Source organism: Lissotriton vulgaris, chromosome 6, assembly GCF_964263255.1.
Source record: "Lissotriton vulgaris chromosome 6, aLisVul1.2, whole genome shotgun sequence".
Classification (NCBI taxonomy): domain Eukaryota; kingdom Metazoa; phylum Chordata; class Amphibia; order Caudata; family Salamandridae; genus Lissotriton; species Lissotriton vulgaris.
In genome coordinates, this window is record NC_141694.1 from 792,207,362 (window position 1) to 792,230,409 (window position 23,048).

Sequence of the window (23,048 nt, forward strand, 5' to 3'; positions counted from 1 at the left end):
TCACCAAAGCTTTGGAACTGGGGGACCAGGTTGGAATCCCAGCATTGGTTCTACATCCTGTTATTCTGGGCAAATTATTTAATTTCCCCGTACATAAAAAAAGATAAAACAATTAATCTGACATTGTGTAACCTTGCGTAATGTAATCTGATGCTCATGTAAAGAATTGTTATGCCCATCGACCAAGATTATGCTAAATAAAACTGCAAGAGAATATGCATATTCCCACTCTGGATATGAGATTTATTCCTGGCACGAGGAGAAGTAAGTAACATTCATCTGATGTAAGTGCCAGTGTTCTCCAATGGAGAAAATATTTTCTTCAACGATAAACAAAGGAAATCTTAACAGATGCATGTTGTGGTGTTTTTGAACGAGGTGGTATGCTGCAAGGCACAACCCTCAATTTATTTAAGCTCCAAAATCATCAGAAAAGCAAACAGGGTATGTTAGGTATGTACAAGGCCTGGGTCGCTATACGGAAATTAATAGGCTTAGGGCGATTGAACTTTTATACCCTGATTATGAATAATCCAAATTTACCTGAATTTATGAACAATGGCTACATGCAAGCTTGGTACTCGGCAGGTATAGACAAATTAGGTACTTTTTTTACTCCCACAGGCCTTGTCCCTGAGTTAAAAACAAGATTCAGTATTCATTGGCATAAGCGCCATCATCTCAAATTCTGGGCTCGAGGGTCTCATGTGCAAGCCCTGTTTCATCAAATACTTCAGGACACCATGTATACAGACCTCACTCTGGATCACGCACATTGTGTTTTCTCCTCCTGCCAGCAATGAAATCACCTTACAGCAGATGAAATTACCAGAATCTACTTTTACAAAGTCAAGAAAAAAATCTTGCCCTCAACCACAAAGCTAGATCCCATTACCTTTATGGAATAATTCTTTCCATTGAATATCGCTGGACTCAATGCAGCTGGATGCCTACATTCTTTGCCTGGCACCACTCAGTAGTGCATAAGAATGTTTTTTTATTATTTGATTTTTCCTGGTCAGCTAAAGAGTACAGAGTTCACTCTATAGACATACATAATTTCAAATTTCCATACATGACAAGATTTTCATATTAGCATGTGCCAAATATGTGTTACCTCTATTTTCAGCTAGTTTACATAATCACAGTACAAACAAAGAGAACGGTTTGTCTTGATGTATCTTTAAAAAGAAGGAAATGGAAGCAGATTTTGACATTCAGTACACATGACCCCCATAGTCCCTATCCGCAGCAACATAATGGGGTACAACAGCCTGGATAGTATGATAAGTGCTTACTGGCGAGTGTACACGATCAGTCCCCTGTTTGCGTGGAGCTGAGGTATTACACCAACGGGTCCCAGAAATCCCTAGGTTGAGAGGCCTGTGGTAGTTCCTCCACATATGTTTCCAGCTTTTCTTTACAATATGTCATATCTATGATCCGGTCTTTAAATTTCGGTTCAAGTTTGCTACCCCATCGCATTGATATGTGTTGCTTAGCCAACAACAACGCCACCGCCAAGAATTTACGTCTGCGTGCCAGTTTGATCTTATAAATACCTAGATGAAATACCAGGGGTGCATTGGGGACCCGCTCAGACAGCATATTAGTGAGAGTGGTGGTCACTTCCAGCTGGTATGGATGGAATTTTGGGCACTACCAGGCCATGTAGAAGAAGTCTGTTTTGGGGGCACTACATCTGTGACACCTATCATCGGCCCTTAATCCATATTTATGCAACTGCACAGGTGTTTAATATACCTGGTGTAGAAACTTATAGTGTATAATTTTCAGGTTGCAATTTGATGTAAGCAGTTGCAGCTGCATGCAGGTATAGTCCCAGTCCTCTTTGGCAATGGCATCGCCAATCGTTGCTTCTCAACGTACATGGGGTCTTTCCAGGGCATGGAACTGCTCCAGTTGAGCCATAGTGTATGATATTGTAACTAAGCATTGCCGCGTTGCTGATGTCAATAGGACCTGTAGGGCATTATGTGTCAGTGGCTCATCCGTGAATGATGGGTATAAAGCTTTTACCACTAGTCGCAGTCGCAAATACGCAAAGATTGTTAAGGGGGTGCGATGTGCACTTAAGGCTGCATCATTTTGTGATAGACACTGTCCATTCGGAAATATGTCCCCCATAGTGTGGAGGCCCATCTCATTTAGCAGATTCAGCATGTTGCGTTCCTGTGTCACTGCAAGGTGTGGGCGATGATGCAAAGTCAGTGCTGGTGCATATGTTGGGAGCTTGTGCGCACGTTTCGCGACTTTGTGCCACGCTCTCGAGGTGCAGATAGCTGGGTGTATCTCAGTGCTCGGAGCGCTCTGTGTAGGTCATGAGAAAAGTGTGAGTAAGGGGGTAGGGTGTATGCTCTCATACTCGACTGCTATATGTGGTATGTGTCCGTGCGGGTGTGGACAATAGTGAGAGTGAGCGTATTGTGCCTCTGCACAGTAAAGTACATAAGATGATACACAGCTTTTCATCTACAACCCATAGACCGGCAGTGTTTTGCGGATTTTGGAACTAAGTCATTGACAGTAAAACGAGAGACGGAAAGAAGAAGGGTGGTCAGCCTAGTAAGGAACAGCCTAGGATCTCATTGTGACCCCCTCCGGGAGTAGCCATGGAATTTGTAAGTATTTCAGACATGTTAGTTCCAGAAACTCAATCGCTAAGATTTTAATAAATGGGGCACACAACTCAGGGTATTGTGACGCACTGTTGTCCTCCGAAATAGACATACATTACATTGCTAGGGCCACCCATAATCTATACAGCCACGAAATCTGGTCTGGGATCTGCTCTGTTACCCACCGTGCAAGAATTGCTCTCCGGGCGGCATTTAGGTTCAACAGCATTAGTCTACCTCTGGTTGAATGCAGGGGGAATGTTAGAGGGTTGGACAAGCTCAGAATCATATATGCACGAAAGTGGGTAATGGACGTGTATAATGCGCTGTCAATTTTTGGCAGGACCCTATCCCTATATCAGGTCAGTTTGGGACAGTGCCACATTCGATGGAGGAGAGAACCTGTTTGCTCACAGCCCCACCAGAACTTTTCAGAGCTCCCTCTTTGCCATCTATGGAGTCTTGCAGGGGTTATGTACCAATAGGAAGTGAGTTTAAATGCAGCTTCTGTGCCTGACATGTCATGTGCTGTGTGATGTGCTCTATAAAATATGCCATGCCATTTTTTGTAAGGGGTACAAATAAGGCTTGGGTCATAAAACCTCCTGTACTGGACCACTGTAAATACAAGAGAAAGGAGTGTGTCCAGAAGGACTAGTTTGCAAACTTTCATGAGAATACCCTAGACCATCAATTCTATGGTTCTTATTGCTTTATTTAGCTTATTTTAAATTATTTAGATTAGCAAAGCAAATAAATATTTTTTCATGTCTTAGAAATGGAACCTTCCATTTACAGAACACCACATTTACAAAAACACATTTATACACAATGTTATATTCCACTTAAAAAACGAAAACAATTCAAAGACAAAAATGACAAGTGAAACAAACTTAGACAATCGTGTGAAATGACATTAACATTGAAAGTACAACACCAGTCCTAGTTTTTACATAAGGCACCAAGCGGATGTTAGATTCTTAACTAGACATTGGTAATTGTCCTGCCTAAGCCAAGAGACTGGGGGTTATGTCTTCAAAACAATGTTGCCTACACAAAAGGAAAAAATTATTGCTATATTCCTTAAGGCACAATATATACACAATCCCCCGAGCTCACAAGAGCCAACGCGTTTCGAATCCACACAATTCACTGATTCTCCTCAGGACTTGGACAAGGTTGATATCTATAAAAAATGACTAAACCATAAGTAAATATTTTATATTCCTAAACTGCGACCCAAAGAATATTTACAACAGATACTGAATTTAATTGAGTACCTTGAAAGCGGCGCAATGTGCGTCTGCCCTGTGTGTAGAGGAATAGTTGAAACCTCTTCTAAGCGCCTGACGGTTCAATTTGCCATGAGATGTGACGAAAAATCTAGGGGGCAAGGTAATGACCAAAACATTACGTTGCGTGCACATATGCCTTTATTTATACAATGCACTGGTGTTCACAAGTTATAGGGATTAGTAAAGAGCGACTTTACCTTTAGTTCGAAATCCCAGTTGACACAGACGGCTTGTCTGTAGTCAGTAATTGGCGCCTCACTGTTGGAAAAAAATGTTCCATTAGTGAAGCGTTTATGTCTAAAGCCTTTCAAAATCGACATAAGTGCTCTAAATCTGTTTACCTACCAGGGGAATAAATTTCACTCCATTTTGGCTGCTCAGGCGTCGCCTATCCCGATTCTAGACTTCTTTAAACTTAGTCTAAAGTGGAAATGGTAAAAGTTACAAAAACGCTTGACCCAAATGTACTTTCCTATTTATAAAGGTGGTGGCTTATGCCACTTACCTGGATTAAATTGTTTTAGAGCATTCTCCACACACCCGATGTCTGCTGCAATTATTCAAACATTTGAGTGAAGCAAGGCACTTCCTTTTAACCCGGCAATTCTGGTACTGGTAGTTCTCAAATGAGTAAAGCACTTTACTTTGGCTGATGGAAAATCCGAAATGGATCATTAACTCATGAGCTCAAATACCAACACTGTTGATAAAATAGCCTGATTTAGGGTAATGTATGTGCTCAGGATATAAATGTATCTTGTAACATGAAATGTTTAGAGCCCTAAACAAAGCTAATCATCCGGCAAAAATACTGAAATTAGAGGGAATGTCTAAAGTTGTAATTACAGTTTTATGATCTCAGACAATTCATTAAGCCCATGCAGGGCTGAGTCAAATTTCATGAGAAAAACCTCCCTCTGTGCCAACCGGTACATCACCGCATTGTCCAACATCGGTCTCGCCTGAAAAATAAGATACTCAGTAAACCCATGTTGGAACACTTTGTGTCCTCAAAACATCTATACACTGATTTTACCTGGACGGTTTTGTCCCAAATAAAGAAAAACACCCAGATTGGAGGTGACCCTGAAGTCCGGTTGGCACAGAGGGAGGCTTTCCTCATTATGAAATTTGACTCAGCCCTGCATGGGCTTAATGAATTGTCTGAGATCACAAAACTGTAATTACAACTTTAGACATTCCCCCTAATTTCAGCATTTTTGCCAGGTGAGTTGCTTTGTTTAGGGCTCTAAACATTTCATGTTTCAAGATAAATGTATTTCCTGGGCGCATACATTACACTTAAATCAGACTATTTTACCAACATTGTTGGTATTTGAGATCATGTGTTAATGATCCATTTCGGATTTTCCAACAGCCAAAGTGAGTGCTTTACTCATTTGAGAACTACCAGTACCAGAATTCCCTGGGACTCAGTAACTTCCTGGGGAATCTCTGCTGGGTTAAAAGGAAGTGCCTTGCTTCACTCAAATGTTTGCTGAATTGTAGCAGACATTAGGTGTGTGGAGAATGCTCTAAAACAATTTAAACCAGGTAAGCGGCATGAGGCATCGCCTTTATAAATAGGAAAGTACTTTTAGGTCAAGCGTTTTAGTTACTTTTACTGTTTCCTCTTTAGACTAAGTTTAAAGAAGTGTGAAATCGGGATGGGCATCGCCTGAGCAGCTACATTGAGTGAAATTTATCCCTGGCAGGTAAACAGATTCAGAGCACTTATGTCGATTTTGAGAGGCTTTAGACATAAAAACACTTCACTAATGGGACATTGTTTTCCAACAGTGAGGCGCAAATTACTGACTGCAGTCAAGCCATCAGAACAAGTTTGTAAAGTCCCTGCGTCAACTGGGATTTCTAACTAAAGGTAAAGGTTGCTCTTTACTAATCCCTATAGCTTGTGAACACCAGCACATTGTATAAATACTGCCATATGTGCGTGCAACGTAATGTTTTGGTCATTACCTTGTACCCTAGATTTTTTGTCACATCTCATGGCAAATTGAACTGTCAGGCACTTAGAAGAGGTTTCAACTATTCCTCTACACACAGGGCGGACGCACATTGCGCCACTTTCAAGGTACTCAAAGAAATGCAGTATCTGTTGTAAATATTCTTTGGGTCGCAGTTTAGGAAATATAAAATATTCACTTATGGTTTCCTTGTTTTTTATAGATATCAACCTTGTCCAAGTCCTGAGGAGAATACATGAATTGTGTGGATTCGAAACGCATTGGCTCCTGTGAGCTCGGGGTATTGTGTATATATTGTGCCTTAAGGAATGTAGCAATATTTCCTTTTGTGTAGGCAACATTGTTTTGAAGATATAACCTCCGGTCTCTTGGCCTAGGCAGGACAATTAACAACGTCTATTTAAGAATCTACATCTGCTTGGTGCCTTATGTAAAAACTAGGACTGGTGTTGTACTTTCACTGTTAATGTTATTTCACACAATTGTCTAAGCTTGTTTCTCTTGTCATATTTGTCTTTTAATTTTCTCATTTTTAAGTGGAATATACCATTGTGTATAAATGTGTTTTTGTAAATGTGGTGTTCTGTAAATGGAAGGTTTCTTTTCTAAGACATAAAAAAATATTTATTTTCTTCGCTAATCTAAATAATTTAAAATAAGCTAAATAAAGCAATAAGAACTCTAGAATTGATGGTCGAGGGTATTCTCTTTAAAGTGTGCAAACTAGTCCTTCTGGACACACTCCTTTCTCTTGTATTCTTTGTAAGGGCACCCAATTTCTGACCCTTGGTTTTGGAGGCACTTGCCTCGTCAGAGAGGAGAACATAAATGTCTGAGATAAGATGTTTGTCCCCGTCTTTGCATTTTAACCATTTCTCGAATCGGGTTAGGGGTGGGAGGCACCATGCTCATAACCTGGAGAGGATATCCAGTGTCTAACCTGAGCATAGTAAAACAGATTGGTCTGTGGTAAGTCATAGTCCTGCTGTATATGATTGAAAGGTATGATCCCCTGTGGATCAAAAAGTGAGCCTATGCTTTTGCAGCCCTGATCTCTCAAGATCTCTTAACCCATCCCCGGAGGGAAGTCAGGATTATCAGTGATCGGTGTCATTGGCTAAGGAAATGTTGTGAGACCGAATTTTAGGGCTGTTGCATACCCGACTTTCATGGTTGTGGCTGTCTCCAGTGATGAGTACAGCCCCCAGGCCCTATGCTTACAGGGTAGCCAGACCTCCCTCCATATATTAGCAATCATCTGGTCCATAAAGGACCAGTGCTTCTCTGAATGCAGGCGATTCCATTCCACAACTTATCATAGTTGTGCGGCCTGAAAGTATCTTGCGGGAGTGCTAGGCCATCTTCTGCATTAGTCTGGATAAGTTGTTGTTGATGGAGACACGGTTTCTTGCCATTCCATACAAACTGATTAATGGGGAGTTGGAGGTTATGAAGGACTGCCGTTGATGGGTTTAGCAGTATAGTTTGGAATATAAAAAGGATGTAAGGGAGTATTGTCATTTTAACCACCACCAAACGTCCGGACCAGGACAGCGCCTGACGACCCCAGAATGAGAGTGTCTGGTTTGTCTGGGCAAGCAGGGGGCCATAGGTGGCTGCCAGCACCTTCGCCGGGAAAGATGCTTAAGAGACGCCTAGAAATGGTGTTGTCTCCTCTGCCCATTGAAAGGGGAACTGAGTTTGCAATGTTGCTGGCCGGTCCTGGGCAACTGTGAAGTTCAGTGACTGGGATTCCTGTAGGTTGACCTTAAACCCTGAAACTTCGCTGAATGCTTTTTTCTCATCCACCAAGGAAAGGAGCAAGGTGGACAGCTCTGTTAAGGACAGGATGATATCATCGGTGTAGAGACCAATCTTGTGTGTCAGCCCTCAGGCGGACCCGGAGACATGGGAGTTGTCCCTGACTCTCTGCACCATGGGCTCCATGCAGGGCTTAATTTGTGCCGGTGCTTAGCACCGGCACTTAATTTCCAGAGCTGGGTCTACAAGCATTGCTGCACATCATTGATTTCTATTTTTTATTTTAGTTATTTACCTCACTACTGGAAGTGGAGAGTGTTGTGCAACTTCAACAGCTTCTCGTCCGCAGTAGTACTGTCTGTCTGTTAGTCCTGTCCGTCTCACTCCCCAGAAAAGCTATGATTGCATCATGAGCCTGGACAGCCCTGGCTGTGTCAAGTAGAGAATGGAGATTCATTATGAATCTTAGTTTAACTTCTTTCAGTTTCACACTCACAGTGTTGCCACACGGTGGGCGGAACACTGATTCTGTGGGGGTTGGGCCGGGCTGTGGGGCAGCAGGCAGCGTGAGGCGGCGTGCGCAGATTGTTTCAGATTGTGCAGCCGAGTCCCCAACGGCTGTTAAGGTCTGAGTGTGTGGGCGCCAGGCAGCCCGACCTCACCCGACCGTCCGACGATGGCATGAGGACTGGGCCTGGCCCTGGCCCTGGCACAGTAGCAGTAGCGCCCCAGCCCCGGCCAGTACTGGCAACCGCACCAGGTGAGGCTGACAGGCGGCAGGCCTAAACAGTTATTAGTTGAAGCAAGGCAGTGCCCTGGCCCACCTCGAATGAACCGGAACCAGTAAGTCACTCTTAGTCTTAACAAAGAGCTGCAGTACTAGTTCAAGTTCAAGTTCAGGAATTTGTATAGCGCACTACTCACCCAGAGGGTCTCAAGGCGCTTGAGGGAGGGTGTGCATTATTTATCGAATAGCCAGGTTTTAAGTTCCTTTCTTAAGGAAATGTGGTTCTGTGTAAGGCGGAGGTGAGTGGGTAGAGAATTCCAGGTCTTGGCTGCCAAGTAGGAGACGGATCTTCCTCCCATGGTGGATCTGTGGATGCGCGTAACTGCGGCGAGGGCTTGATTGGAGGATCTTAGTTGGCGGGTGGGTGTGTAAAAGGACAGTCGTGTGTTGAGGCATTCGGGTCCTAGTTTGTAGAGGGCCTTGTGTGCGTGGGTGAGGAGACGGAACCTTATTCTCTTGTTGACGGGAAGCCAGTGGAGGTCTTTCAGGTGACCGGTAATGTGAGCTTACATAAATATGGCCTCTGGGACACAGCGAGATGCGAACGATGTGGTATGGATCCCACTGGATTTATCCACATGGCCTGGCTGTGTCCAGACGTAGGCAACTATTGGATAGCCATTTTCCGTAACCTTGGTGATATCACAGGAGAGTCTCTGAACCTGGACCCATTGCTGTCCCTGCTTGGCTTCTCAAAGCATTTACATGAAGAAATTAGGCGCCTGGTAAAAATGGGTCTATTAATAGCTAAACTTGTGGTTGCTATGCCCTGGGCCAGAGGGACACCTCCCACTACAGCGCAATGGGCTAAAGACATGTTATTGAAACTGGTAAGGATCCTTCAACCCATACCTCTTATAAGCCCATCGTGTTACTGAATTTTGATGTTAAAATATTTACTTCTATCTTAGTTACTCGGCTGCATTCTGTTTGGCCATTACTGCTGTCTAGCTGCTAGTTGGGTTTTATAAAGAACAGGCGACCAGTAACAATGTACAATTAGTGGTAAATGTTGTGGAGGTGGAAGAATGCAACAAAACCACAACTATCCTTCCCTCACTAGACACACATAAGGCTTTTGAGTGGGTCAACTGTCTGTTTCTTTGACGGTCCTCTCAAAGACCGGGCTGGGCCCACATATGACGGCCTTCATGCTGGCCAACCATGCTCCCGTAAATTTGCACTAAAGTTAACTGCACCTTCTCTGCCTTGATTCCTCTTCAAATGGGCATCAGGCAGGGGTTCACCCTGTCCCCATTCATATTCCCACTCTCATGGAACCCCTCATTTGCCATATAGAATCTAATTCAGAGATCTGAGGGATTAAAGTTGATGATGAAAACTACAAGCTAGCACTTTTTGCCGAGGATATCCTATGCTTTCTGGCACAGCCTGCCTCTTCACTGCCACACCTTCTAGTCGAGTTGAAACAGGTTAAGTCTGATTCTGGCTTCTGCATTAACTATGCAAAGTCCATTGCTTTGTGACTGGCGGACCCTGCCAATACTTCTCGGGTCTTGCAGCCACTAGTTTTTCATGGGATACCGCCTTCCTATGCTATGTTGGGATCCTTCCCACAAATTCCATCCGCACACCTACATTCAAGACCCTACTCAAAGATTTACACCCCTGGGCTAGGCTTGAGATCTTATAGCTGGCTCACGTCAACAGCATTAAAATGAATTATCTGCCTCGACTACTGTACATAGCCCACACTCTACCTCTGTTGATCCCCAGAGGAACTATGCTCCAAAGCCATATTCAGCTGATTCAATTAGTTTGGTCAAACTTTACATCCAGAGTACACAGGGCCACCCTTTATAAGCGAACTCCCGAGACTGGGCTTTCCCAACATAGAATTTTACGTCCATGCCTCTCAACTCCAGCTGGCCTTGGATTGGCATCACCTTCCCTATATTAAACCTTGGGTACTTGGGAACAGGGCTGATCCGCCTGTCCCTTAAATTATGTCAAGTATTTGAGACCACTGGGGCAGCTTCCGAGACTTGCAGCCACCACTTTACACAACTGCCACCCAACTAAAACATTGGGACAGAATTCTTAGCCACCAAATAGCCACCACATACCCCTCCCCACTATTCCACATCACAGGGAATCTTGAATGCCCACCGAGTATGATGGATATTAATTTCGAGATCTGGGAAGGGAGGCCCCCTTACTAGGGGACATTCATTGCTAGGGGGAACTCTAAAGACAGGCTTGTTTGGACTGCAGCGCTGATGTTTCTTAATCAACATCCCCACTGGGCAAACACACAGACATTGTGGTGCAAAGGTATATATGTATGTATAACAGTTTTATATAGCTCAACACTGTCACCCAAAGGGTATCCTGGCGCTTGACAGTACATAACTAGCACACACTCACAGCGATCACACTACTCTTGGGAATAAATACGTTTTCAGATTTCTCTTAAAGGATGGAAGTTCGCTTTGGCTCCTCAATGGAAGCGGAAGAGAGTTCCAGAGACTAGCAGCGGAAAATCTGAAAGAGCGACCTCCCATTCTTGACCTCTGAAACCTGGGAACCATTACCAGGCATGCAGAGGAAGAGCGCAAGGTTCGAGGAGCAGAATTCCAAGAAAACAGATTCTGCAGCAGGACATGTCCCTGTCCATGCAAAGCTTTAAAAACCAAATATGATGCCTTAAAAAGAATCCGTTGCTGGACAGGCAGCCAATGGAGATCAAGCAGCGCTAAAGTAGAGGAGGCAGAGCGTGGACGAGAGAGAGACAACTTGGCTGCCATGTTTTGTATTCGTTGGAGCTTACCAACTAAGGTTTTAGGTGCACCCAGAAGAAGTGCATTGCAATAGTCCAACTTGCTTAAAATAATCCCCCGCACAACTTCAGGTCTAGCCTGTGCTGGGAGCATAGGACGGACTTTGCGTAGCATACGGAGCAACAACATACAAGTGGCAATGGTCTTATTGGCGAAGGCGTCCAGTTGTAAATTTGGGCCAAACATAACCCCCAAATTGCGGACAGATTCTGCTGCCGTCACTGCCCCCGAAAAGGAAGAGGGCCATAAATCCTCTGGCAGGGGACGTGGAACACGATCGTTGGAACAATACAGCACCTCCGTTTTAGACCTGTTAAACTGGAGTGAGTTGGAACACAACCAGTCAGCTGTAGCTGTCATACAGCGATGGAAGATCTCTAAGGAAACGGCGTCTTTACCTTCCAGAGAAAAAATAATTGAGTATCATCGGCATAATTAAATACCGAGATACCAAAAGAGCTTATCACTTGAATTAAGGGGCGGAGATACAGGTTGAATAGAATTGGGCTGATGGCTGAGCCCTGGGGCACCCCCTGCCCTACCTTCCGCACACCTGATCTAAAAGGCGGCAAAGCCACCACCTGCTGCCTATTATGAAGGAACGAGACTAGCCAGTCCCGTGCCAGCCCCGTTACCTCAGCCTCCTCCAGTCTCCTGATGAGGGTCGAGTGGCTGACCGTGTCGAACGCGGCTGACATGTCGAGCAGCACAAGAAAGGCTGCTCGACCAGTGTCGACTCGCTAACGAAGTTTGTTCAACACGACCACTAGTGCCGACTCCGTGCCATGCGCTGGCCGGAAGCCGAACTGGGCCACGTCCAGACAGATGTTATCTTCCAGGTATCTGGACAGGGACTGGGTAACCAACTTCTCCATGATTTTAACCGGAAAAGGGAACAGTGAAATAGGCCTATAGTTCGCCGAGCAGGTGTATGTAAATGTAAATGTATAGGCATTTATATAGCGCACTACTTACCCGGAGGGTTCCAAGGCGCTTCAACCGCTGCGAAACCCTTCCTGGCTTCCCTGAGAGATGGTCCCTTAATGGGTATCTCCAGGGTGAGACCAGGCATCCCCGGCGGCCTGGTGGGGCCGTTAGTGAAGATGAGGCAAGCTAATGCCCAGAGTTGCCGAGTGTGATCGCTGATCAGAGTGGGCACCGAGGCGAGAGAATTATCGAGTCCGCTGACCCTGGTCCAGAAACCTGCCGCGCCGGGAATCGAACCCTGGTCCCGGGCCGTCCTCTGCTCTCGGGTCTGCCGCCTCTAACCAGTGAGCCACACTACTTCACTGTGGGGTCTAGTGTAGGCTTCTTCTTCAGGTAGCAAGCCTAAAACCTCTCTGGAACATCTGTTTACCCTAGGTCCACGAGGAAGGGCATCACCCGCCTTTATAAGACCCTCTATGGACTTTCACAACCAAAAGAACATGCCTATCAGACACGACGGGAGCAGGATTTAAGTGTCCCATTATTGGATGACATCTGGGCAGCCAAGACCTCCATTTGTTTACAACATAAAGCTAATTCTTACAACATTTTTCTCTACATGGCATTTTACCCTGGTGTGACTTAACGCCATGATGGGTATATCTGATATCTGTTGGGGGGGCGATGGGGGGGGGCGAGCCCAGGGCACATATTTCCACATATGGTGGCAATGTCCATAGTAAAAGCGCTTTTGGGGGGAGGAGCTCCAACAAATCCTCCAAATTTGTTCAATGACACTGCCACTGGACCCACTAGTGCTCTTATTGGGGGAGGGTGGAGAGAATTCGGTCTACTCACTACTCCCAGGGGCAGACTGCTTACCTTCCTCCTTTTTGCGGCACGATTAACAGTAGACCATACTTGGAGTAATTCCCTCCCATCAAACGTTACACTATGGTGGACCAAAGTGTGGCACATATATGCCATGGAGCTTCTGACTGCAATAATTCTCGACAGGATGTACAAGTTCGAGAAGATTTGGCTACATTTCAAAACTTATTTCAATAGAGACATAACTCAATCAATCAAGGAATTTGTATAGTGCGCTACTCACCCGTAAGGGTCTCAAGGCGCTGGGGGGGGGTCGCTACTGCTCGAACAGCCAGGTTTTGAGTTGCTTCCTGAAGGCGAGATGGTCCTGTGTCAGCCGGAGGTGGGTGGGGAGGGAGTTCCATGTCTTGGCTGCCAGGTAGGAGAAGGATCTTCCTCCGGTGTCTTTGCGAATGCGTGGGACGGTCGCAAGGGCGAGGCTTGCGGAGCTGGCGGGTTGGCGTGTAGAATGCGAGTCGGTTGTTGAGGTACATGGGGCCCGCTTCGTGGAGAGCTTTGTGTGCGGAATGTGATTCTCTTGCTGACGGGGAGCCAGTGCAGATTCTTCAGGTGGGCAGAGATGTGGCTGTGGCGGGGGATGTCCAGGATGAGTCTTGCCGAGGCGTTCTGGATGTGCTGCAGTCTTTTCTGGAGCTTGGCTGTGGTTCCGGCGTAGAGGGTGTTTCCGTAGTCTAGGCGGCTGGTGACGAGGGCCTGGGTGACCGTTTTCCTGGTCGCGTGGGGATCCATCTGAAGACTTTCCGGAGCATGTGCAGGGTGTTGAAGCAGGACAATGAGACGGCGTTGACTTGTTTGGTCATCGTTAGGGAGGAGTCCAGGATGAAGCCCAGGTTGCGTGCGTGGTCTGTGGGTTTGGGGGCGGTGCCCAGGGCAGGTTGCCACCAGGAGTCGTCCCAGGCCGAGGGGGATGGTCCGAGGATGAGGACTTCCGTCTTGCTGAGCTTCATCCAATCTGCGACGTCCTTCATTCCTTCCTGGAGGTTGGCCCTGGCGGTGGCGGGGTCATTGGTGAGGGAGAGGATCAGCTGTGTGTCGTCGGTGTAGGAGATGATGTTGAGGTTGTGTCTGCATGCAATGGCAGCGAGGGGGCTCATGTAGACGTTGAAGAGGGTGGGGCTGAGCGAGGATCCTTGTGGGACGCCGCAGATGACTTCGGTAGCCGTGGACCGGAACGGGGGGAGGCAAACTCTCTGGGTTCTACCGGCGAGGAACAAGATGATCCATTCTAAGGCCGCGCCTTGGATTCCGGTGTCGTTGAGGCGCTGTATCAGGGTGCGGTGGCATACCGTGTCGAAGGCTGCTGAGAGATCCAGGAGGATGAGTGTGGTGGTTTCCCCGTTATCAAGCATAGACATGTGGCTGCGATGAGGGCGGTCTCAGTGCTGTGGTTAGCTTGGAAACCGGACTGTGATGGGTCGAGGGATCCGTTTGTCTCGAGGAAGGCGGAGAGTTGTTGGTTGACCGTCTTCTCCATGACTTTGGCATGAAACAGGAGGAGTGAGATGGTTCAAAAGTTCTTGAGGTCCTTGGGGTCCGCGGTGGGTTTTTTCAGGAGGGCACTGAGTTTGGCGTGCTTTCAGCTCTCTGGGAAGGTGGCTGATGCGTAGGAGCTGTTGATGACGTCGCGGAATTGGGGTGCGAGGATGGAGTCGACTTTGTTAAAGATGTGGTGTGGGCATGGGTCAGTGGGGGAGCCGGAGTGGATGGTGCTCATAGTGCGGGCAGTGTCTTCGGTGCTGACCGGGTTCCAGGTGCAGAGGGTGGTGGTTGGGTGTGCTGGATCGGTGGTTGGGTTGTTGGTCTGTGCGCTGAAGCTGTCGTGAATGTTGGCGATCTTGTGGTGAAAGAACGAGGCGAGGGAGTCGCAGAGGTCTTGCGAGGGTGTGATGTCATTGTTGCAGGCGCTGGAGTTGGAAAACTCTTTGACGATGCTGAAAAGTTCCTTGCTGTTGTGGGTGTTGTTGTCCAGGCGCTGTTTGTAAGTGGTTCTCTTGGTGGTACGGGTCAGTTGGTGGTGCTTGCGGGTGGCGTTCTTGAGGGCTGTCATGTTCTCTGATGTCTGGTCCTGGTGCCAGGTCTTCTCCAGGGAGCGCAGGTTTTCTTTGAGTTTATGAGGTTGTCCGTGAACCACGAGGCTTTCTTGCTGTGGGGTCTGCTGGGTGGTTTTTTCAGTGGTGCGAGTTCGTCGGCGCAGTCGGGGATCAATTGTGCGAGGTTGCGGGCTGCTTCGTTGGGGTCCTTTGTGATGGTGGGAGGGTTCAGGCTGAGGGAGGTGGTGAGCTGTTCGGCGGTGATCTTGCTCCAGCTTCTGCAGGTGTTCGGCAGCTGTGAGGGCATCTTCCGAGTTGGTCGTGATGCGGATGGTGTTTGTGTGGACGATGGCGATGCCTCCTCCGGTTTGGTTGGTGCGGTCCTTCCGGGTGATCTTGTAGCCGTCCGGGATGACTATGGCGATGTCGGGGGCTGACTCAAATGGCCCCAGCTGCCACAAGCCCGTACATCCTACAATGAGATCGATTAGGAGGACCTTCGTCATAAGAGGGGCCTGCCAGTGACCTTTTGTAAACGGTGCTTGATAACATGTTCATGAAATGTATTGGCCTGGTTGCTTCGTACTTTATAATTCACATGCTTATGTTAGAAAAGTCTGTACAATGCATATGCTTCTGACACATTAGTGCAGTTATCTTCTTGTGTTATTACTACCCTGGATTCCGTACAAAATCCAATTTTGAAGTGTTTAAGTAAAAAAAGCAAAGCAAACTTATGGCAACATTTAGTGATTAGTAAGCAAGAAAGCTATGAGTTCCTCTGCATCAAAGTGAAGAGACAACGAGTTACAATTTGTGGGATCAAACAGGGGATTGTCCCATGAAGTAAAAGGGTGAGGGGAGGGGTTTTCCCTTTCGGAACTAGGGCTCTCACACACCTCGCAAGCTAGGTGTCATGCTTCATCATATGAGCCTGCCCCTTGTCAGGTCGGCGCTGCGATATCTGACGGGCACCCAGTACGGAGTTCTTTAGCTGGATCTTTTGCTCTTGCCTTTGGGTGCAGTGGGGGTAGGGGGCCTAGTGTGTGTAGATTTGCATGGAGTGAGTTAAAACAAGTCAGTTAGTCCTAATAAATATTTATTCAAGAAGGTAAACTGCCTGATTAAAAATAGGGAGAGTGGCGGTGAACTAGAGGCTATGTATCTATCTAAGTACGGCCTACTCATAGTCGGTCAACATGTTTCCTGCCCTGGGTGTCGGGAGGATCAAGGCACTTCTTCAGGACCAAGAAAACGCTATCTACACAACATGGTAAGGGCAAAACTACCTACCAGGTTCTCAGGTAAATAACCTAAAGGTAGGGTGAGAAAAGGTAAATATTAAAAACATTTCATGTATCTCGTAGATCTGTTCATAAAACAACATAGATGTATGTGTATTCTGTATATGATGAAGTAACACACACGTGTTCCACACCATACTCTTGGTGCAGTATAGGGTTAAAACTCATGCACAGGTAGTGTATAATAATCCCAGAATATCAGGATGTAGATCAACATAGTGAAGGATAAAAACAGTTAAGGCAGAACCGATGCTCACCACAACTGTTATCTAGGGTAGCCTTCAACAGTGTCCGGCAGTTGTAAAGGACACCAATTTGCGTCCTGTATGAGTAAGGTAAGAAAAAAGAAGAAGCTGAGTAAAGTAAAAAACTCCTTCTCGCAACAACCATTACTGCCCAGTCGACTGTGACGTTCAATGGGCAGTCGACAGGGGGGCGGGGGGGGGGGGGGGCTAAAGGGCCGATAAATGCTGATCTTCCCTATGAGGCCAACAGAGTCCCCTTATGTCCCAGATTGAAGGTGGATTATTACGGTGTGGCTCACATGGTGGCAAATGTACAGACAAAGTGATCGCCAGAGGTACCAGCCAATGAGTCGTATTAGCAAAAATCCAAGTTTAGACACCAAAAGTGGGGTGACAAGGGGAATGGCCCACGAAGAAGTACAGGGGTTATAGCCCGGTACCTCAGCTCACCCCGCCCCATGAACTCATCTCCGAAAAAGTCCATTATGTCCTGGGTCTCAAAGAATTGTAGCAGAAAGATGTCCACTCACCAGGGTTCTGTAAATGCTCCTCTCGAGACCTACCCAGCCGCTGGAACCAGGATGGTAATCCGTGTAGTGGTTATGGTACAGATATACTTCCCGATTGTCAGCAGTGAGCTAGCAGTCCCGCGAGTGCCAGAAAAATCACGGGAATTGGGTTGTAGGAAAGACGAGTTAACAAACGTCCTTGCAGGTGGTGAATGGCGCCGCCATCTTTGGTTGTCAAATAGTACTCTTGACACGTGTACAGGCATTGGATAGCACGAGGCTACCAACGTTCCAAATGCGTGAAAGGTGTTTCATGAATTCAGTGTTAATATAGATGAAAATAACATGTAGCAAAATCAAATAGGAGTATTACCTGTGGGAGATCGTTAATCAGTAGTAACTGGCGCGGCCATCTTGGCCTGTCAAGTAAAGCTATTTGATGGATATAGTTGCAGTGTGTTAAAACAATACGAGCAGCAACGATCCGAAAATTAAGTCTCAAGGTTGCTCCATAACTATAATGTAACCTATTCACTCTCTGTTATCAATGTAAGGTGTAATAATTCACAATGCCGGTCATGTCAGACCAATTAGTAACCGTGCTAGCGTGACGCAGTCCGTGTTCTGATGACAGGTACTAATGAGGGAATTTGAGCCCTCCTCATGACTGGTGCAGGTTAACACACACACCATCTAAAACAATGTATCCAACATAGTCATAGGACAGGTGTCTCAGTGTCGGTCATAAAGGAGAGTGTAGTAGGTGGCAAAAAGTGCCAGAGTATGTTCAATGTATATTTAAACAACAAATGGAGGCGTTTCCCCTATAGGTATAACAGAGAAATACTCTGTACCCAAAGCTTAAAGATCAATAATGCACAGTGTGCCCGACCTTTTAACAGGACATAGTATGTCCTTTCAGAAGACCCCTCACTCACCAACCTAGTTGGTGACATGCTTCATCATCGGGGTAAGCATGGGCGAATTTTGCGAATCTCGCGTTCGCGAATTTTGCGGATTTGCGAACTCGCAATCCGCAAAATCCGCGAATTCTCGCGAATTTGCGGATTATTTTTTTTGTGTGTTTGCCACTCTCTGTCACCACTGCCACTCTCTGACTACTCATGCCACCCTCTGGCCCACCCATGCCACCCTCTGTTTCATCACAGCACCCTCTGGTTGTCCAGTTTTACATTATTGTGGCAAAGCAAAGCACACCTTCCCTGCCTCAAGTGACCTGAATTAATTTGGGGCGGATTAATGTGTCACAGAATATTTTTTTAGCTGGCACCTGCTTCCTTAGTGCTTCCTGATTAGTGATCTTTTGCACTTGCTAAGTGCTTTCATTGTTGCAAAATTACTTACAACACCTGCCCTGCCCCAACTGACAATAATGAATTAGGGGCTGATTAATGGATTTGAACTTCCAGCCTGGCTCCTGCTTGTCTCCCTTAGCTGTAATTCAGGACCTTTGTGGCATATGTGTAACTATTCTGAGGTTCAGAGCAGGGTCACATAATAGTTGCAACTGGCAACTGAACTCTGGAGGTGCCCCTCAGGAAGCACTACAGGAAATGGCTACTAATGATGAGCCTGAACTTTTGAACCTGGTAAGTAGTTTCAGTTTTGCTAAGATCGTATTTCTGCAATTTAGCGCTTATTCGCGGGGCGCGAAGTTGTACTGGAAAGCCGCGAACTCACGCGAACAGTGCGAGCAAGCCATAAAATCCGCTGCTCGCGGATTTGCGGATTTTGCGGGAGATTCGCGAATCTCGCGGATTGCGAATTTACCGAAAATCCGCAAAATCCGCGAGCGAAACGGATTTTCCGCCCATGCTTACATCGGGGTCCCACCCCGCAAGCCGAGTGCCAGCAGGGTGTGCTTTGATACCCGACTACATTGGAGCGGGTAATTTTCTTTTTTTATATGTGCAGTGATGCTAAAAGGTGATAAGTGATTTAAAAAGGGGCCAATACTACTCACTCCAAGACTTTATTCCTGAGTGCTTGGACACCCTAATGATAGAGCTGTGACACCTATGTCTAATTAGGTAGACTCCGGTGTTCAAGACGTGTGGTGTTTTCAAATAGCGACGTGTGCTATGTGATTAAAATACAGGTCTACATGTTTCAACCATCTTGCAATTGTGGGTTTTCGTCAGGACCAGTGTAGATGACCTGGGTGGTGCGCACACATTATGGTGCGCCCTGCCCTCGATCATAAAAAACGGAACCACAAACTTGTGGCCCTTTGCAAAATTGTGTCGTCTTCTCCCCGTTCTGGAAGAAAATTTGTGGACAAAGAATTCAGGGAAATGGGGTTGGGATCACAAAGACAATAGACAAACATCTTTTGTACATAGAACATATAAAGTGTGCTCCTAATGGCAGCTACCAGGAAACTGTGTCTCTATCACGAGTGCCGACTGCCAATCTGGGAGTGCAAACAAAGCACACCACAGGTTTTTCTTCCAGAACGGGGAGAAGACAACCCGATTTTGTTAAGGGCTGCAAGTTTGTGGTTCCGTTTTTTATGATCGAGGGCAGGGCGCACCTTGGCGTGTGCGCACCACCCAGGTCATCTACACTGGTCTTGACGAAAACCCACAATTGCAAGATGGTTGAAACATGTAGACCTGTATTTTAATCACATAGCACACGTCACTATTTTAAAACACCACACGTCTTGAACACCGGAGTCTACCTAATTAGACATGGGTGTCACAGCTCTTAGTGCCCACACCATCATCCACTCCCCCCCTGCATTTTATACACTTGCCCATATAATGATTACACAGGACACATTGTTATAGGTAAGAATTGCTGCAGGTTTATTCTCATACAACAAAAAGTATGTTTTTGTGGGTTATCTTACGGGCGATTCAGGGCAGGCAGCCCCTCGCTGCCCCGTCCACCTTATGAGCCATCCGGCACGATGGGTCGACGCCCGGACAGTGCAGCCTTTGCTGATCCCCTTACGGATCACGTGATCATGTCTTATACTCCCGCCCCCCCCTTTGAGGGCGGAGCGTGGTGTGGCACACCCCCGGTTGGTAAGGCCCCCCAACCGCCCGAAGGACTAACGGGGCACCGTCGCGGTTTTCCCGGAACCTCCCTGCGGCTTCAGGTCTTTGACTTAGGCACCCTTACTGTGCCAGGCAGAGGTACCTTAATGTACCCGTCTGCCGCAGAGGTACCCTTACTGTACCAGTCTGCCTCCAGATTGCCCTGTAACTCCGCCTGTAACACAAAAGAAAACATTAGAACATCCAAATCAGCATGCCACCTGCCAAGCTGCTGGGTACGAGGATAGGGTGGGTGCAGCGAGGCAGGCAGGCGCAGGACGACCGGTACCGAGGCCGGACAGGGGCAGCCGGGAGGGCGGACGACCGGCAAAGAGGTTGCATGTAGGGCTGCAGGGGCCTAAGTACCCGGCCCGCCCCCAATGCGCCCTCCCCCGGATGCACGTCACAGGTGGTGCACCCGGCCGGGGGAGGGGCAGGTGCACTGCCCGAGCCTCCCCCTCCACGAGGACTGACAGAGGGGAGGGCTCCGACTAATGGGACTAAGGGGGCTGCCCTGCTGATGTCCCCCTGTGGGGGACGAGGGCAGCGGCATAGTGCCCACACCGTAAACCGCTCCCCCCATGCATTTTATACACGTGCCCATATAATGATTACACAGGACACATTGTTATGGGTAAGAACTGCTGCAGGATTATTCTCATAGAACAAAAAGTATGACGTTTTTGTGGGTTATCTTACGGGTGATTCAGGGCAGGCAGCCTCCCGTTGCCCCGTCCGCCTTATGAGCCATCCGGCACGGTGGGTTGACGCCCGGACAGTGCAGCCTTTGCTGATCCCCTTACGGATCATGTGATCATGTCTTATATTCCCGCCCCCCCTTTGAGGGCGGAGCGTGGTGTGGCACACCCCCGGTTGGTAAGGCCCCCCAACCGCCCGAAGGACTAACGGGGGGCCGTCGCGGTTTTCCCAGAACCTCCCTGCGGCTCCAGGTCTTTGGCTCAGGCACCCTTACTGTGCCAGGCAGAGGTACCCTAACTGTACCCGTCTGCCGCAGAGGTACCCTTACTGTACCAGTCTGCCTCCAGATCACCCTGTAACTCTGCCACAGCTCTGGAGGAGGCTACCGTCGATGACAGAGCCCTTTACCTCAGAGTTCCCTACTACATCTCGCAGCTTCTAGTGCCTCCCGCACGTCAAGGAGAAACATATCCTTCCTGACTTATCCACCTTGACCAGACACTTTCATAGTTATGTTCACGTTATCCTTGGCGCCCCGGCAATGGGATCACAACAGGAATGAAGAAATAATGCACGGTGTCCCCCTAAGTCGTTGCACATTTCGTGGGGTGCAAACCTAGCGATGGCCGGACCCTGTAATGCACCTTTGACCCTGGGTACTTATGCCAGTACGGGTATCGACTACTAGATAGTGGGTCACATGTCTAGCTATAGGCTAACAGGATTCGCTGGGGACCCGTCATGTCCCTGCTATCAGCCCTAGCCTGTCCCATAAGACACCTAAGCGCCTGCTATCCCCCAATGCGTGATGATAGGGTAAAGGGCCAAGCCCCCCCCCCATCAGTGTTCCTAACCTTCATCTAGCTACTAAAGGCATGAAAGGATCCATTGATTGGTCTGTATATTTATTTATTTACCCCCAGTGATAATTCCATGCGTTTAGATGTAATGAATATATGCAATATCGTCAAACTTTAACTGTGGCCTGGGTGCATTTACTGCAAATGGTAATTCTGGCACAATAAGGGCCAGTGCAATACCCACCGTTTTTCAAGCGCCGCTCCTAAAAAGCTATGTAAGGATGCAACATTGCATCATTAAAAGTTGACTCTTTTCTCGTGCATAACTGCAAGGAGGTGGAAGTACCTTTATCATACTAAGTACACAAAATCAGCCAATGGTTAATGTTGACCAATGTGTGACTTTTTCATAATCTGGCAATCAAGGATGTCCCAGATGCCACCCCTCCCCACTCTGCTCCACAACCTCATAGTGAGATCATCTGGCCACCGGCTATCCAGTAGCCTCTCATTCTGCCCCTTTGACTCTTCCACACGACCACCTTCACCTCAACCTTTGCACCCTCTCCGCATCCCTGGGGAGTCAAGGGCTAGTGCAGGGCCCTGCAACCCCTGCAGTGCAGGACCCCCCATCGCTTTCAGAGGGCCTAACTTCCACCCTAAGCCTTAAAATATCACTGAGGTAATGATTCGCAGGAAGCCCTCGTAAAATTCTGCCAGAGAAACAAAAGACTTGTGTTACGCCACTGGCTCTAATGCACCCCCTTTTCTAATAATGTCTATTGATCCACTGCTTTGTAGTCAGCTTCATTCTATATAAAGTCACATAAGTATTTAGGGGGTTGAGAGTCCTTTGCTACAGATATTGGCTTTTAACCTCAAATCATAGTTGTCTGTAGGCTTACAATTAAGTTTGTTATTCCGGGTATTGCCCGTATTTCAGAATTTCGCGTTATGTGAAGTGTGGAGATTTTTTGTCATTTCACATAATGCAAAACTTTCCATGATTTTTGCTCACCTGCGGCTCATGTTAGTGGAAAAGAAAACGCCTCATTTGAAAGATATTTCTCTTGGTACAAGGTATTTACTCCTCAAACCTTTCTCATGCCCAAATAATATTTCAGAGTGAGTTATACACGCAAAGAGAAAAGCAGCTCGAAATGCAAAGTGTATTTCACGTAATATATGTTCATTTTGGGAACGCCATGCGTAGTTCGCAAAAACCCGTCATATTTTGCACACCTCTAGTTATCGGGTTTCTTTGCTAACACAATAGCAAATATTAACTGCGACGCCCAGAGTGCATT

At 47.1% G+C, this 23,048-nt stretch overlaps 1 protein-coding gene across 2 annotated transcripts in view; it reads left to right on the plus strand.

Annotated features, from left to right (window-relative positions):
• The window catches only part of CCN6 (cellular communication network factor 6), a 237,860-nt gene that overhangs the window by 55,088 nt on the left and 159,724 nt on the right, over positions 1-23,048 (plus strand). The gene's annotated exons all lie outside the window — the stretch shown is intronic.